General features: G+C 40.5%; 1 non-coding gene across 1 annotated transcript; it reads left to right on the top strand.

Moving 5' to 3' along the window:
- The first annotated feature begins 1,889 nt into the window (after positions 1-1,889).
- On the top strand, positions 1,890-1,996 carry LOC148852726 (small nucleolar RNA R71). The gene has a single exon (XR_016100087.1). It is a non-coding gene; the product is annotated as a small nucleolar RNA R71 (small nucleolar RNA).
- Positions 1,997-16,072: the final 14,076 nt, after the last annotated feature.

Below are 16,072 nucleotides of genomic sequence, written 5' to 3'. Positions count from 1 at the left end.
TCCATTTACCTTGAATGTACTCCCATCATCATTATGTATTTCAATCGCTCCATGAGGGAATACTTTAGCCCCTTTAAAGGGTCCATCCCACTTGGTTTTTAACTTCTGATGTTTCCCCCTTTCATCCTTCATAGGTGGGTTTAAACCTGGAATAGGGACCTGCACAATAGATGGGAGGGCTTTGGTGTGAGATGGAGGTAAAGATGCATTATGAATTGTAATTTCAAAAGAATGTGGCTCAGAAATCAAATTTTGCAATTCTGATTTCAATACAAACTTCTGCTCTGCTTGTTGCAATTGATTAGGACTATTGTTAAGTGCAATTTCTAGCATGTCTTCTGATTTAGATATATCTACTTTAGTTGCACCAACATCAATGCTATCGATTGCATAAATTTCATGTTCAATTGTGTTGGGATTTTCCATAGTTTTAAATACATTGAACACCACTTCTTCACCATTGATTCTAAGGGTCAGTAGACCTTTTCACACTTCAATTAAAGCATCACCAGTAGCAAGAAAAGGTCTCCCTAAAATCAGAGGCATTGTCCTATCTTCCTCCATATCCAACACAATGAAATTGGCAGGAATAATAAAATTGCCCACTTTGACCAAAATATCTTCTACTATTCCCCTAGGATATTTGATGCTTCTATCAGCTAATTGCACGATAATAGTTGTAGATTTTAGTTCATGCAGTGCAAGTTTTTCAAAAATAGAATAAGACATTAAATTTATACTAGCACCTAAATCACATAAAGCTTTTTCAAATTCAGTATTCCCTATGGTGCAAGGTATAGAAAAACTCCCTGGATCCTTAAGCTTTGGGGGAAATTTCTTTTGAAGAATGGCTGAACATTCTTCGTTTAGTTTTACTATCTCACCATCCTCCCACTTTCTTTTATTAGATATCACCTCCTTCAAGAATTTGGCATACTTCGGCATCTGTGGCAATACATCAAGAAGAGGAAGGTTAATATGGATCTTTTTAAACACTTCCAAAAATTTCTCAATTTGTCTATCTAATTTAGCCTTCAAGACTCTTCCATGGTAGGGGATAGGAAGTTTAATTTCATGTAAATTCAGTTTAGGGGTGCTTCCCTCATTCTCCTTTTGTAAATCGGCCATTTCAGCTTTCTTGTCATTTTCTGGGGCTTCGCCGATTGTCTTCCTGCTTCTCAAGGCTATGGCATTCACATGTTCTCTGGGATTTTTTTCTGTGTTGCTAGGCAGCCTTCATTCTTTCCTCTCTAATAACATGCTCACAACCTACCCCATTTGAGCTTCTAAGTTCTTAATTTCTGTTTCATGGCTTTGGAATTTTGCTTCAGCAGTGTTGATGAACTTAGAAATCATCTCCTCCAGATTGCTATTTTTCTCTTGTGGGGGCAGTTGTGGTTGGAATCCCATGGGTGCCTTTTGATGATTGTTGCTCCAAGAGAAGTTGGGATGACTCCTCCACCCTGGGTTGTATGTATTTGAATATGGGTTGTAATTTGTCCTGCCAGCATGAGAGATAAAATTAGCATTCTCATGGGAAATAAAAGGACTATTTAATTGACAATCAGAATTGGCATGTCCTAATTGTCCACATAAATTGCATGAGATGCTAGGTGTTGTATTAATGGCTGCAATACTAAAATTATTCAGTCTTTTATTTAAATTGGCTATTTGTGCAGATAAGGATGCAAAGGAATCAATGTGGTGTACTCCCCTCTGATTGGTTCGATCATTGCTCCACTAGTAGCTGTTTGATGCCATCTCCTCCACTAAGTCATATGCTTCCTCTGGAGTTTTTCTCATGATTGTACCACCTGCGGCTGCATCAATAATGGATCAATTAGAGGGGGTGATACCATTATAAAAAGTCTGTATTTGTCGCCAAATTGGTATCATGGTGAAGACACCTCCTAAGCATCTCCTTGAATCTTTCCCATGCTTCATACAGAGACTCCCTCTCAAATTGAGCAAAAGTGGTAATATCATTAATTAATTTTGCTATTTTGGAGGGTGGAAAATATTTAGCCAAAAATTTATGGGTTAAATCATTCCAAGTGGTGATGCTTCCTGTAGGGTGTGAGTTGAGCCAATCTTTAGCTCTATCACGCAATGAAAAAGGAAATAATCTTAGCCTAATTGCATCATCACTAACTCCATTGTGTTTAAATGTATCACATATTTCAAGGAAGTTAACGATGTATGCATTAGGGTCATCACTTGGTAACCCACTAAACTGAATACTGGTTTGGATCATTTGAATTATTGTAGGCTTTATTTCAAAATTGTTTGCATGGATGGTGGGCTTGCAAATTCTGGATGTCGCCCCATCAATGTTTGGATAAGCATAATCCAAGAGGGTGCGATTTCCTTCTGCCATTTCTCCTTCTATCTCTATGGATGGTTCGCAAATAACAACCTCTTCTCTTGATTTTCCTTTGTTGGTCCTTTGCAACAAGCAAAGGGTCCTTTCAATCTCAAGGTCGAATTCAGCTAATCCTTCCTGTCTAGTGCGTGTCATGCACTAGTAATTCTGAACTAACAAGAATTTGAACAAACAAATAAAAATAAAAATAATAACAGAAATAAAAAGAAATAAAAGGAAAATAGAATAATAATAAAAAAAGAAATAAAAGGTCCAAATTAATCAAGGTTAACAAATTCTAATATTATTTTAGGATTAAATCCCCGGCAATGGCGCCAAAAACTTGATAGCTATAAATATATAACCCTAACAAGTGCACTAGTTATCAAGTAGTATAATAATATCGTTCCCACGGGGATTTAACAAAATAAGTATTAGAATCACAGTCTTCCCTAATTATTTGGACAATCAAAATTTAGATTTGAGGAAACAAGAACTACTAAAAATAAAGACTGGAACAAAGAAAATAAAAACAAGGGTGATCACTAATCGAATATGCAAATGATGGAATCCCTAGGACTTTAAGTCCACCTAACCAATGTAATGAATATTGATGGGTCCAATTATCCAAGACTAATTGTTATTCCCATAAGCTGAGATTTTCAAAAATTTATTTAATACTCTCTCTCGAGATATACTAAACCTACTCCCATCAGGTAACCCTTCGATCTCTCGAGTAGAGCTCTCAAGATGGAAATGCATTAAGTCCAAAAAAACCATTAAATTCAGATGAATCATGTATATATATCTCTATATACCATTCAATTCACACTATAAATTATTCTATCAATTATGTGAATTCCTCTCTCAATTCATTCACATAACCCAAATCAATTAAGAGGTGGCCAAGCTCTTAATTGCATTAAGCACAATAATTCATAGACTATATGGAAATCACAATCTTGGATAAATCAAGAAAATAAAAATATATTCATTAACATGGTTAGGCTTTCCATAGCCCTAGTAAGAAACAAATCAGTTCATGATGGAAGAATTAAAATAAAAAAGGGGAAGAAAGAACTCTTGAATTCACCCATGGTGCTAAGATCTCCTCTTCTTGAAGTTTCTTGAATTCTTTAACCTTTCTTGAACCCTTATTGACTGATTGCTCCTTCCTCCTTGATTCAAGTGATACCTAAAGCTGGTCCGCCCCCTCCTTTATATAGATTAAAGGGGAGGGGGTGGTCTCCTACTTCCTCTTGAAGTTTATCTTACAAGAATAGAAAGTCCTATCCTAATTCTAACCTTATCTCTTTATCTCTTGAACTCAATCCCTTTTTCACTCTAAGATTACATCAAGAATTTAGATCTACAAGGATTCTTCTTAGTTTTTTGTTCTTAGATTCGTAATAGACATCCTCTGCGAATTGGGCTTCAGCCAGACTTTTCTACGAGTTGGGCTTCAGCTGCGGATTTGGCTTTCCTACGAAATTTCCCCAACTTCGGGCCCAAATTAGACTTTGATGCAGGCCGAATCTGCGAAAGCTCAAAACATGAAAGTTGTGGATTTTTCTCTTATCTTTTTAGTGGATCTTGAATGAACCCATTCTGAGTTCGGAGACGCGAATTATGCCCAAATTACTGAATGATGTCGAAACTATGAAAAATCATCCGATTTGTCATTCTTTGCTCTTGATGCCTTCTTTCATACCCTGGACCAAAATATAAGAGATATGAATCCAATTAAATGCTAATTTAGTATAAAAGACAGAATAATTAGGGATAAAAATATGATAAATTCTACTCTCATCATCTTACACTTAACCTCTCAGCCCATAAGTATCATACATTGCCCGACAAGAGAGGACCTCTTCCTCGGTTGCAAGGAGCAGTGTTGCACTCTCTGCTTATATGGATCCTGGGAATTAAAACCTTTTGCAAACCTTTTTGAAACCATAATATATATACTTTTATATCTCATATAAAATATATTTTGCAAAAACAAATCTCAACGATTGAAATCGGCTACCGGCAGTCGTGGTTTCCATCAGTGAGAGTGCATCCCCGATCATTACCTTTGTCCGACAAAGAGGCTGATCCTGTCACTATGATCACCCACTCAAATGAATTCTCAGACTATCCCAACATACCCAGGTTTTGACCCCCGCTAAGGATCTCACTGATTGGTACATCAAAGATAGCCCAATCCGACACCTAGTGTAGTATCATAATCGAATCTAGGAGTCGGGTGTAACTTTCCAGTTTTTCCCATCAATCTCCAAAGTCCAGGGCAATACTGGAAATCTGGTCCAGTTCAATGATTCAATTAATCTTACACTATATGTGCCTAGGGTCTCACCCCGGTAGCTGAGATAAGCCACCCCAACCGACTTGGTTGCACCACAGTGTCAACCGTGTCAGGACAGGTCTCCCAAGACCGGCCCACTAGCTGTGAATGTTCTAAACTAACAAGAGTCTCACTAGTGTCTAGTTTAAGGGTATTATACAGAAATATACCAAGGGAACATGAATCAAATATGCACTTTTATTCATTTACAATTAACACATATAGTACATCATTTTGATTGAAGCTAAGGGCATACAAAACTGTCTAACAGCTCCCACTTGCACTTAGGTCCAATCAGGTACTAGCCGGAGTCCCATGCTGTCCACGTGTTTCTCAAAAACTTTCTATGATAGTGGCTTTGTCAATGGGTCTGCTACATTTTTCGCTGACGCTACCTTTTGAATCAGGACGTCTCCTCTACCAACAATCTCCCTTAGTACATGGTACTTCCTCTTGATGTGCTTTGACTTTGAGTGGGCTCGTGGCTCCTTAGCCTGAGCAATAGCTCCATTGTTGTCACAAAACAACGGGATAGGTGATTTGCTGGACGAAACTACTCCCAACTCGTGAATGAACTTCTTCATCCACACAGCTTCCTTGGTAGTTGTTAGACAGTTTTGTATGCCCTTAGCTTCAATAAAAAATGATGTATTTTATGAGTTTATTGTAAATGAATAAAAGTGCATATTTGATTCATGTTCCCTTGATATGTTTCTATGTAATACCTTTAAACTGGACACTTAATGAGACTCGTGTTAGTTTAGAATATTCACAGCCAGTGGGTCGGTCTAGGGAGACCTATCCTGACAAGGCTGACACTGTGGTGCCACCAAGTCGGTTGGGGTGGCTTGTCTCAGCTACCGGGGAGAGAACCTAGGCACGTACAGTGTAGGATTAATTGAATTTTTAAACTGGACCAGATTTCCAGTATTGCCCTAGACCATGGATATTGATGGGAAAAACTGGAAAGTTACACCCGACCCCTAGACTCGATTATGATACTGCACTAGGTGTCGGATTAGGTTGTCTTTGATGTACCAATCAGTGAGATCCTTAGCGGGGGTCAAAACCTGGGTATGCTGGGACAGTCTAAGAATTCATCTGAGTGGGTGATCATAGTGACAGGATCAGCCCCTTTGTCGGACAAAGGTAATGATCGGGGATGCACTCTCAGTGATGGAAACCAAGATTGCTGGCAGCCGATTTCAATCGTTGAGATTTATTTTGCAAAATATATTTTATATGAGATATAAAAGTATATATATTATGGATTCAAAATCTTTGCAAATAGGTTTTAATTCCCGGGATCCATATAAGAGAGAGTGCAACACTGTTCCTTGTAGCCGAGGGAGAGGTCCTCTCTTGTCGGGCAGTGTATGATCATTATGGGCTGAGAGGTTAAGTGTAAGACCATTGAGGATAATACCTGATGAGTTAATCTTGCATCTACCCATAATCCCTGGGTGTAAAAAGGTGGTTTGGCCCAGGGACCACTTAGGGTAAGTGTTGGGCCCATAGAGCCCATCTGATGGGTTTTAGGGGGAGCACTATCTATAACAGTGTATTCGGCCAGGCTTTGTAACAAAGGCTGGGCTGAACCCATGTGGCTGATGTGTAGATCAATAATTGTGTCCCACGCCATACAAGGAAGCCCAACTGGGCAGCAGTTTGGAAGGCTAAATGAATAATTAAAATTAAATGGGCCTTAACCCCATTTCGAACTGGGCTAATTTTAATAGTCACTTAAGGGGCGAATTCTGAGATAGATTAGCTGATAGGATTGCCCACACCCTATCCACTTAGAGAGTCCAAGATCTAAATAAGATTTAGATATGGAAACTTCCTAATTAGATTAGGAGATGGCTTATCTAATTTGCAGATAAGATAAGGGTTATCCCTTATCTTAAAGGGACTTCTAATCTAGATATGATTTGGGTTAGCAACTCCTAATGGGATTAGGAGCTGATCCCTTTAAGTCTATAAAAGGAAGAGGGGGCGGCAGCCTTTAGACATCCCAACACAATCACAAGCAACAGGTAGTCTTGTCTTCAGAGCTGAAATCACATAAGAGAGAATTCTACTCCTTGCAAATACTCTCTTGCCGCCTCCTTCCTACAGCCTCCGCCTACAGCAGTTCGATCTCAAATTCTTGGGAGAAATCAAGATTGGATCTTGATTCCATTCTTTTGGAGAAACGATTGGTGGGAGTTGTATTCACAAGCCATCCAGGTGATTCTTGAGAAGGATCAAGTTCTTTTGGAAGAACACTACTGATTCTGCTCCACCCTGCATTGCGCCATCTTCAGTGGGAGCAAATTTTGGATCCTTCCTTGGGTGTGAACACCTCCATTGAGAGATATTATTTCTCTGTATCAGGTATTATCTCTCCCTACTCGTTTTGGTTTAGATCTGGTTCAGTTTATGGTTCAAGATTGATCCTTGAAAATATGATTTTCTAAATGGGGTATTTATTCCTAGTTGAAGGGAGAGAATTTTTTTTTTAAATTTGCCCCCTTATTCCGCATTCCTTGGGCATCCATGTGATGGAATTCCTATCCCTTCAGTTGTATCAGAGCCATGATTCAAATCTTGAACCATTCTGTTTCAGATCTGAACCTGCGCAAATAGGGAGAAGGCGTTCTACCCAATTTGCGTAGATATGGGTTTTGTGAAATTTGTTCCCAAAACAGATGGGTAAATAATTTAAAATTAATTTTATATAAATCTGATTATTATTTAAAATAGTTCTTTATAATTTTCTTGATTTATGGGTTGTTCATACAAGAGGATATTGAATTCTTGGTTTGCGCAGGAAGAACTACAAGATTTGCAGTTTCTTGAATTTATTTATTACATTTGGTCTGTAAATAATTTTTTTTTATTTTTAGACTCAATGTATAGGCATTCAATCTGATGTATTTATTAATAGAAATAGGATTTCTATCTTTTTATTTTTGGACCGAAGATGGCGGCACAGAGAAGGAGATTTCGCAGATGGGACATTCGCTATCTGCGATTTGTAGTTTGTGAAACTGCAATCTGTGATCTAACCTCTGTTTTGCAGGATGGTGTGTAAGAATAGCCTTGATTAATTGATTCTTGATTTTCTTTTTTTAGTTATTTAATTTCAGATTATTTTCTTGTATTAAGGATTTAATTAAAGATCAAACCCTAGACCCATTCAAACCAAGACTGGTTCAAACTTTTTGGACCAAATCTAGGGTTTAATCAAGACTGAAAGTCAGCCCTAATTTTCCCACTAATGGGCCTGAGGATTGATATTTAATTAAATGGTTAATTCGGCCCAATCTCTAAAGGCTTAGTTTTAAATAGTTAAAACTGCTAAAAGCTCACTTCAAAGGATAAAGCTATATGGGCCGAACTGGGTAATCCTAATTCAGCCCATATACCTAGATAATATTAATGGTTAATATTATGGATTTATAACGGGCTTCCAATGGGCCTTACAGATAATTAATTGATTGGATCAATTTATCCCAGCATGAGATGTATGGATGTGTGATGTGCTGCGTACATGGGCCATAAGTGCTTGGCCCAAGCTCACTTGACAGTGGCTCTTACGTACACCATGGCTGAATGCACATCATTGCCATGGTGTCCCTTTTGGTCATTGGATGACCTCCTTCAGTGGTGGGCCCCACACCTAATCAAGAGGTTACGTGCGGAACCCTAGTCGATTTAAGGCCCACCGAAATCTAGCTTTACGAATGTCAATGGGAGCCACTTTGGTTTGACCCAAATCAAACTAGGGCGTAATTATATGTTCCCTCCAGCTAATATGAGTGCAAGTGATGGGGAGATTCATATGATGAACTCTCTAAAGGCCTTCCATCATTAGCATGAGGATGGGTCCTTCAGTAATGAGGAAATGCACCAGAAAATGGGCTATCCATTTGCTGTTGGGCTTGTTTGAGTGTTTCATAAGATGATAGGGGCGTCATAGACCAATGTGGGAGGGGCTTCACCAAAAAATGGGAACCTGTTAGACAGTTTTGTATGCCCTTAGATTCAATCAAAATTGATGTACTTTATGAGTTTATTGTAAATGAATAAAAGTGCATATTTCATTCATGTTCCCTTGGTATGTTTCTATGTAACACCCTTAAACTGGACACTAATTGAGAATTGTGTTAGTTTAGAAAGTTCACATCCAGTGGGTCGGTCTGGGGAGACCTATCCTGACAAGGCTGACACTGTGGTGCTATCAAGTCGGTTGAGGTGGCTTGTCTCAGCTACCGGGGTGAGACCCCAGGCACATACAGTGTGGGATTAATTGAATCTTTGAACTGGACCAGATTTCCAGTATTGCCCTGGACCTTGGAGATTGATGGGCAAAACTGGAAAGTTACACCCGACCCCTAGACTCGATTATGATACTGCATTAGGTGTCGAATCGAGCTGTCTTTGATGTACCAATCAGTGAGATCCTTAGCGGGGGTCAAAACCTGGGTATGTTGGGACAATTCGAGAATTCATCTAAGTGGGTGCTCATAGTGATAGGATCAGCCCCTTTGTCGAACAAAGGTAATGATCGGGGATGCGCTCTCACTATTGGAAACCAAGACTGTCGGCAGCCGATTTCAACCGTTGAGATTTGTTTTGCAAAGTATATTTTATATGAGATATACAAATATATATATTATGGTTTCTAAAATGTTTGCAAAAGGTTTTAATTCCCGGGATCCATAAAGTGGAGAGTGCAACACCGATCCTTGCAGCCAAGGGAGAGGTCCTCTCTTGTCGGGCAGTGTATGATCATTAAGGGCTGAGAGGTTAAGTGTAAGACCATTGAGGATAATAGCTGATGGGCTAATCTTGCATCTGCCCACAGTCCCTGGGAAGGTGGCTTGGCCCAGGGACCACTTACGGTAAGTGTTGGGCCCATAGAGCCCATTTGATGGGTTTCAGGGGGTGCACTGTCTTTAACAGTGTATTCGACCAGGCCTTGTAACAAAGGCTGGGCCGAACCCATGTGGCTGATGTGTAGATCAATGCTTGGGTCCCACGCCATACAAGGAAGCCCAACTGGGCAACAGTTAGGAAGGTAGAGTGAGCACATAAGCCTGATGGGCCTAAAGCCCATTTCGAACAGGGCTATTTATTTAGTTAATTAAAGGGGCGAATTCTGAGATGGATTAGCAGATAGGATAGGGTCTTAATCCTATCCACTCAGAGAGTCCAGATCTGAATGTGATTCAAATCTAGAAACCTCCTAATGGGATTAGGATAAAGCTGATCTAATCTGCAGATAAGATAAGAGTTTATCCTTATCATTAGAAGAGAAGGCTGATCCAAATATGATTTGGATAAGCACCTCCTAATGGGATTAAGAGCTGATCTTTTAAGTTAATAAAAAGAAGGAGGGGGTGGCAGCCTTGAGAGAGACCAACAAGAAACACATCAGATCCTCTTTAGTGCTGAAATCAAGAAGAGAGAATTCTGCAGCCTGCGAATACTCTCTTGCTCTTGTCGCCCAATTTGCCAGTTCGATCTCCAGCTGTGGGAGAAGTCAAGATTAGATATTGACATCAGTTCTTTGAGAAAGGATTGAAAAGGAAGCTGTGCTCATGTTCCATTCTTCTGTTTCTTGCGAAGGACAGAGTTCTTGGGGAAGAACACTGCTGATTCTACTCCATCCTGCACTACGCCATCTTTAGTGGGAGCAGTCTTTGGATCCTTCCTTGGGCGTGAACACCTTCATTGGGAGATACTACTTCTCCGTATCAGGTATTATTCTCTCCCATTCCTTTTGGTTCAGATCTGATTCAGTTTAAGGTTCAAGATTTATCCTTGAAAATATGATTTTTTAAATAGGGAATGTGATTCCCAGTTGAAGGGAGAGAAAAATTTTTAAAATTCGCCCCTTATTCCACAATCTTTGGGCATCCATGTGATGGATCTCTCATCCTTTCAGTGGTATCAGAGCCCAGGTTCAAATCTTGAACCATTCTGTTTCAGATCTGAACCTGCGCAATTAGGGAGAAGGCGTTCTACCCAATTTGCGGAGATTTGGTTTTTGGGAAATTTGTTCCCAAAACAAATGGGAAAATAATCTGAAATTAATTTTAAATAAATCTGATTATTATTTAGAATTGTTCTTTATAATTTTCTTGATTTATGGGTTGTTCGTACAAGAGGAGATCGAATTCTTGGTTTGCGTAGGGAACCTGCGATTTTATACTTCTTGATTTATTTTGGGTCTGTAAATTTTTTTTATATTTTCTAGACTCAATGTATAGGTATTCGATCTGATGCAATTATTAATAGAAATAGGATTTCTATTTATTTTTATTTTGGATCGAAGTTGGCGGCGCAGAAAAGGAGATTTCGCAGAGACGGAGATTTCGCAGATAAGAGAAATGCTATCTGCGATTTGCAGTTTGTGAAACTGCATTCTGTGATCTAACCTCTGTTTTGTAGGAAGGATTGTGTGAACAACCCTGTTTGACTGATTCTTGTATTTCCTTTCATCAGTATTTAATTTCAGATTATTTTCTTGAATTAAGGATTTAATTAAAAATCAAACCCTAGACCCATTCGAACCAAGATTGGTTCAAAACTGTTTGGACCAATTCTAGGGTTTAATCAAGGCTAAAAATCAGCCCTAATTTCCCACTAATGGGCTTAAGGATTGATATTTAATTAAATGGTTAATTCGGCCCAGCCTGTAAAGGCCTAGTTTTAAATAGTTAAAACTGCAAAAGCCCATTTTAAAGGATAAAGCTATATGGGCCGAATTGGATAACCCTAATTCATCCCATATACCTAGATAATATTAATGGCTAATATTATGGAATTTTAACGGGCTTCCAACGGGCCTTACAGATAATTAATTGATTGGATCAATTTATCCCTGCATGTGACGTATGGATGTGTGATGTGCTGCGTACATGGGCCATAAGTACTTGGCCCATGCTCATTCGACAGTGGCTCTTGCGCACACCATGGCTGAATGCACATCATTGCCATGGTGTCCCTTTTGGTCATTGGATGACTTCCCTCAGTGGTGGGCCCCACACCTCATCAAGAGGTTACGTGTGGAACCATAGCCGATTCAAGGCCCACCGAAATCTGGCTTTATGAAAGTCAGTGGGAGCCACTTTGGTTTGACCTAAATCAAACTAGGGCGTAATTTTGTTCCCTCTAGCTAATATGAGTACATGTGATAGGGAGATTAATATGATGAACTCTCTAAAGGCCTTCCATCATTAGCATGAGGATGGGTCCTTCAGTAATGAGGAAACGCACCAGAAAATGGGCTATCCATTTGCTGTTGGGCTTGTCTGAGTGTTTCATAAGATGATAGGGGCGTCATAGACCGATGTGGGAGGGGCTTCACCAGAAAATGGAAACTCTCTCACGGTACCTTGGCATTCACGAATATGATGGGTAAGCACTCACTTTACAGAAAGGTTTACCTGAAAATGGCTCTGAACCTTGTTTGACAGAGGCCAAAGGGAAAACTCATATGATGAGTGGATGTGATCCTTCACAGAAAGGTGGTGGGGTTATGCAGCTGAAACAGTTGGCTCCGTGCACCCTATGTGATTTCCCACATTTCCAGAGACAACCCGTAGTCTCCGTCACTGAGAGAGGAGGGAAATCTCAGAGACAAATAAATGGAAATGGATCGTAGATTAAAATCAATATCTATGAAATGAACATGAATCAAATTAGGTTGTGGACTGATGTTTGCTCTTTTATCAGAAAATGGCAAATGGATCTTTTGCAAAACTGCTTGATGACAACAAGTTGAAGGGCCCAAACTATGCTGATTGGTACAGGAACCTTATGCGGGTCCTAGCTTCTGAAAAGCTGGACAAAGTGGCAAAGAATCCTGCCCCGGAGCGTCCGGGTGATAGGGCTTCTGAGGCCCGAAGGAGAGACTATCACGAATGGGAGGAGAAAAACTCCCTTGCCCAGTGTTACATCATTGCCTCCTTAGACAACACGATACAGAGGCAGTTTGATCAGATCGAACTTGCCAAAGACATATTGGACAGTCTCAGGACAATGTATGAAGAGCAGAATCGTTCTACTCGACAAAAGGTCTTGAAACAGTTCATGACCGCACAAATGTCCAAGGGTCAACAAGTTCACGACCATTGTCTTCGGATGATGGGATACATCAACGAACTGGAGGCTCTTGGATCCGGGCTGGACCTTGCTATCCAGATAGATGCTATCCTTAACTCTTTGCCTCCTTCCTTTAATCTGTTCATCATGAACTATAACATGAACAAGCTGAATGTCAGCTTACAAGAGCTCAGCAATATGTTGCAAAGAGCTGAGGAACTAATTAGAAAGGATGAGCCTATAGCCATGCTTGTTGAAGCTCGCAAGACAGGCAAGAGAAAGAGGAAGGCAAAGAAGCCTCAGAAGAAAGCCACCAAGAGCAAGAAGTAGAAGAAAGACAAAGCATCGGATGCCTGTCACTTCTGTAAGAAGACCGGCCACTCGAAAAGGAATTGTCCTGCCTACCTGAAATCCAAGAAAGGTAACTTCGAAACTTGTGTTATAGAAACCAATTTGTTGGTAGCTTCTGCTTCCTGGTGTATTGACTCCGGTGCTTCGACTCATGCTTGTAACTCACTGCAGGGGTTCAAGGTAAGCAGAAGGCTGAGTGAAGGAGAAGTCACACTCTTCTTGGGGACTACTGCAACTGTTGCAGCCGCAGCCATAGGAACCGTGGAATTAATTTTTAGAGAAGGAATAATTGTACTGAAAGACTGTCTTTATGTACAAAATTTAAGGAGAAATTTGATTTCTGTCTCAAAACTGTGTGCAGATGGTTATTCTGCCTTCTTTAGTAATACGATTACTATTAAAAGAAACAACAGATTCATCGCATACGGGGAACAGGAGAACGGTCTCTATGTTCTACATCCTTCTCTAGAAACTAAAATAACCGAAACTACGTCGGCTGAAATCCCTAAGAAGAGAGCTCGTGATACAGTTAATCCCACGTGTCTGTGGCATTATCGACTTGGCCACATCGGTGTTGACCGAATCACAAGGTTGGTAAAGGATGGTCCTTTGGATTTTCTAACTGTAGAAGATCTTCCCACATGTGAGCCTTGCCTACAAGGCAAGATGACGAAACGGCCATTTAACGGTAAGCCTGAAAATGTGATTTTCTAAATGTGATTTGGTTCAGTTTAAGGTTCAAGATTTATCCTTGAAAATGTGATTTTCTAAATAGGGAATGTGATTCCCAGTTGAAGGGAGAGAAAAATTTTTGAAGTTCGCCCCTTATTCCGCATTCTTTGGGCGCCCATGTGATGGATCTCTCAACCCTTCAGAATGTTGTTGAAAGGATGAGAGATCCATCCCATGGACGCCCAAAGATTGTGGAATAAGGGGCGAATTTCAAAAATTTTTCTCTCCCTTCAACTGGGAATCACATTCCCTATTTAGAAAATCATATTTTCAAAGATCAATCTTGAACCTTAAACTGAACTAGATCTGAACCAAAAGGAATGGGAGATACGGAGAAGTAATATCTCCCAACGAAAGTGTTCACGCCCAAGGAAGGATCCAAAGACTGCTCCCACTGAAGATGGCGCAGTGCAGGATGGAGTAGATTCAGTAGTGTTTTTCCCCAAGAATTCTGTCCTTCTCAAGAAATAGCAGGATGGAACGTGAGCACACTTGTTTCTCAAACTCTGTTCTTCCCCACTTGCACTTAGGTCCAATCAGGTACTAGCCGTAGTCCCATGCTTTCCATGTGTTTCTCAAACACTTTCTGCGATAGTTGCTTTGTCAATGGGTCTGCTACATTATCCGCTGACACTACCTTCTGAATCAGGACGTCCCTTCTACCAACAATCTCCCGCAGTACGTGGTACTTCCTCTCGATGTGCTTCGACTTCGAGTGGGCTCGTGGCTCCTTAGCCTGAGCAATGGCTCCATTGTTGTCACACAACAATGGGATGGGTGATGTGTCGGATGGAACTATTCCCAACTCATGAATGAATTTCTTCATCCATACGGCTTCTTTGGCAGCCTCATTTGCGGAAATGTACTTGGCCTCGGTCGTGGAGTCTGCAGTGGACCCCTGTTTGCTGCTTTTCCAGCAATCAGCACACGATCCTATCGTGAAAACATATCCAGATGTAGACTTTCTATCATCTGGGTCTGATTGGAAATCGACATCTGTATACCCTTGGATCTGTAGTGAGCTACCGTCGAATACTAGACAAAACTCTTTTGTCCTTCAAAGGTACTTAAGTATGTTTTTCACAGCAGTCCAATGCTCCTGCCCTGGGTTGGCCTGAAATCTGCTTACTACACTCACTGCCTGAGCTATGTCAGGACGAGTGCACAGCATGGCATACATGATGCTCCCTACTGCAGAGGCATAGGGAACGTCTTTCATGCCATCAATCTCCTCAGAAGTCTTGGGAGACAACTTCTTGGAGAGAGTGACTCCGTGCCTAAAAGGAACATTTCCTTTCTTGGAGTTTTCCATGCTGTATCTTTTGACTATTTTGTCAATATAAGCAGATTGAGATAATCCTATTATCCACTTCGATCTATCTCTATAGAGTCGAAGACCCAGTATATAGGAGGCTTCTCCAAGATCTTTCATGGAGAATTGCTGTGATAACCATACTTTCACCGTAGTTAACATACCTACATCATTCCCAATGAGTAGAATGTCATCTACATACAGAACCAAGAAGGTAACCTTATCTCCACTGTACTTCCTGTAAACACAGAGTTCATCCGGATTCTGCTCGAAGTCAAACGATTTGACAGCAGAGTCAAAACGGATGTTCCAACTTCTAGAAGCTTGCTTAAGTCCATAAATGGATCTATTAAGTTTACATACCATATTTTCCTGACCCGCAGCAATGAAGCCTTGCGGCTGCTACATATAGATATCTTCAGTAAGATCTCCATTAAGGAATGCAGTTTTGACATTCATTTGCCAAATCTCATAATCATGGTATGCTGCTACATCTAGTAGCATCCTAATGGATTTAAGCATGGCCACAGACGAAAAGGTTTCCTCATAATTGATGCCCTCTTTCTGAGTGTACCTTTCGTCACCAGATGAGCCTTGAAGGTCTCAACCTTACCATCGGGGCCCTTCTTCCTCTTGTAAATCCATTTGCAACCGATTGCTTTTACCCCGGAGGGCGGATCTACTAGAGTCCAGACTCCATTGGTCTCCATTGAGTCCATCTCTCCTCACTAGTCAAGGTTTCCACTAGGTAACTATCCTGGTCATAACCATAACGGACTGGTGGCCTGGATACCCGAGTGGATCTTCTAAGTTGGTCACTACCTGGAACTTGTGGGACATCTCCCACTGCTCCTGAGCTCTCCTCATCAAG

The sequence above is a fragment of the Nelumbo lutea genome, chromosome 5, assembly GCF_056320005.1.
Source record: "Nelumbo lutea isolate HS-2025 chromosome 5, American lotus-T2T, whole genome shotgun sequence".
NCBI lineage: Eukaryota > Viridiplantae > Streptophyta > Magnoliopsida > Proteales > Nelumbonaceae > Nelumbo > Nelumbo lutea.
This window is presented reverse-complemented; position numbering and strand designations above follow the sequence as displayed.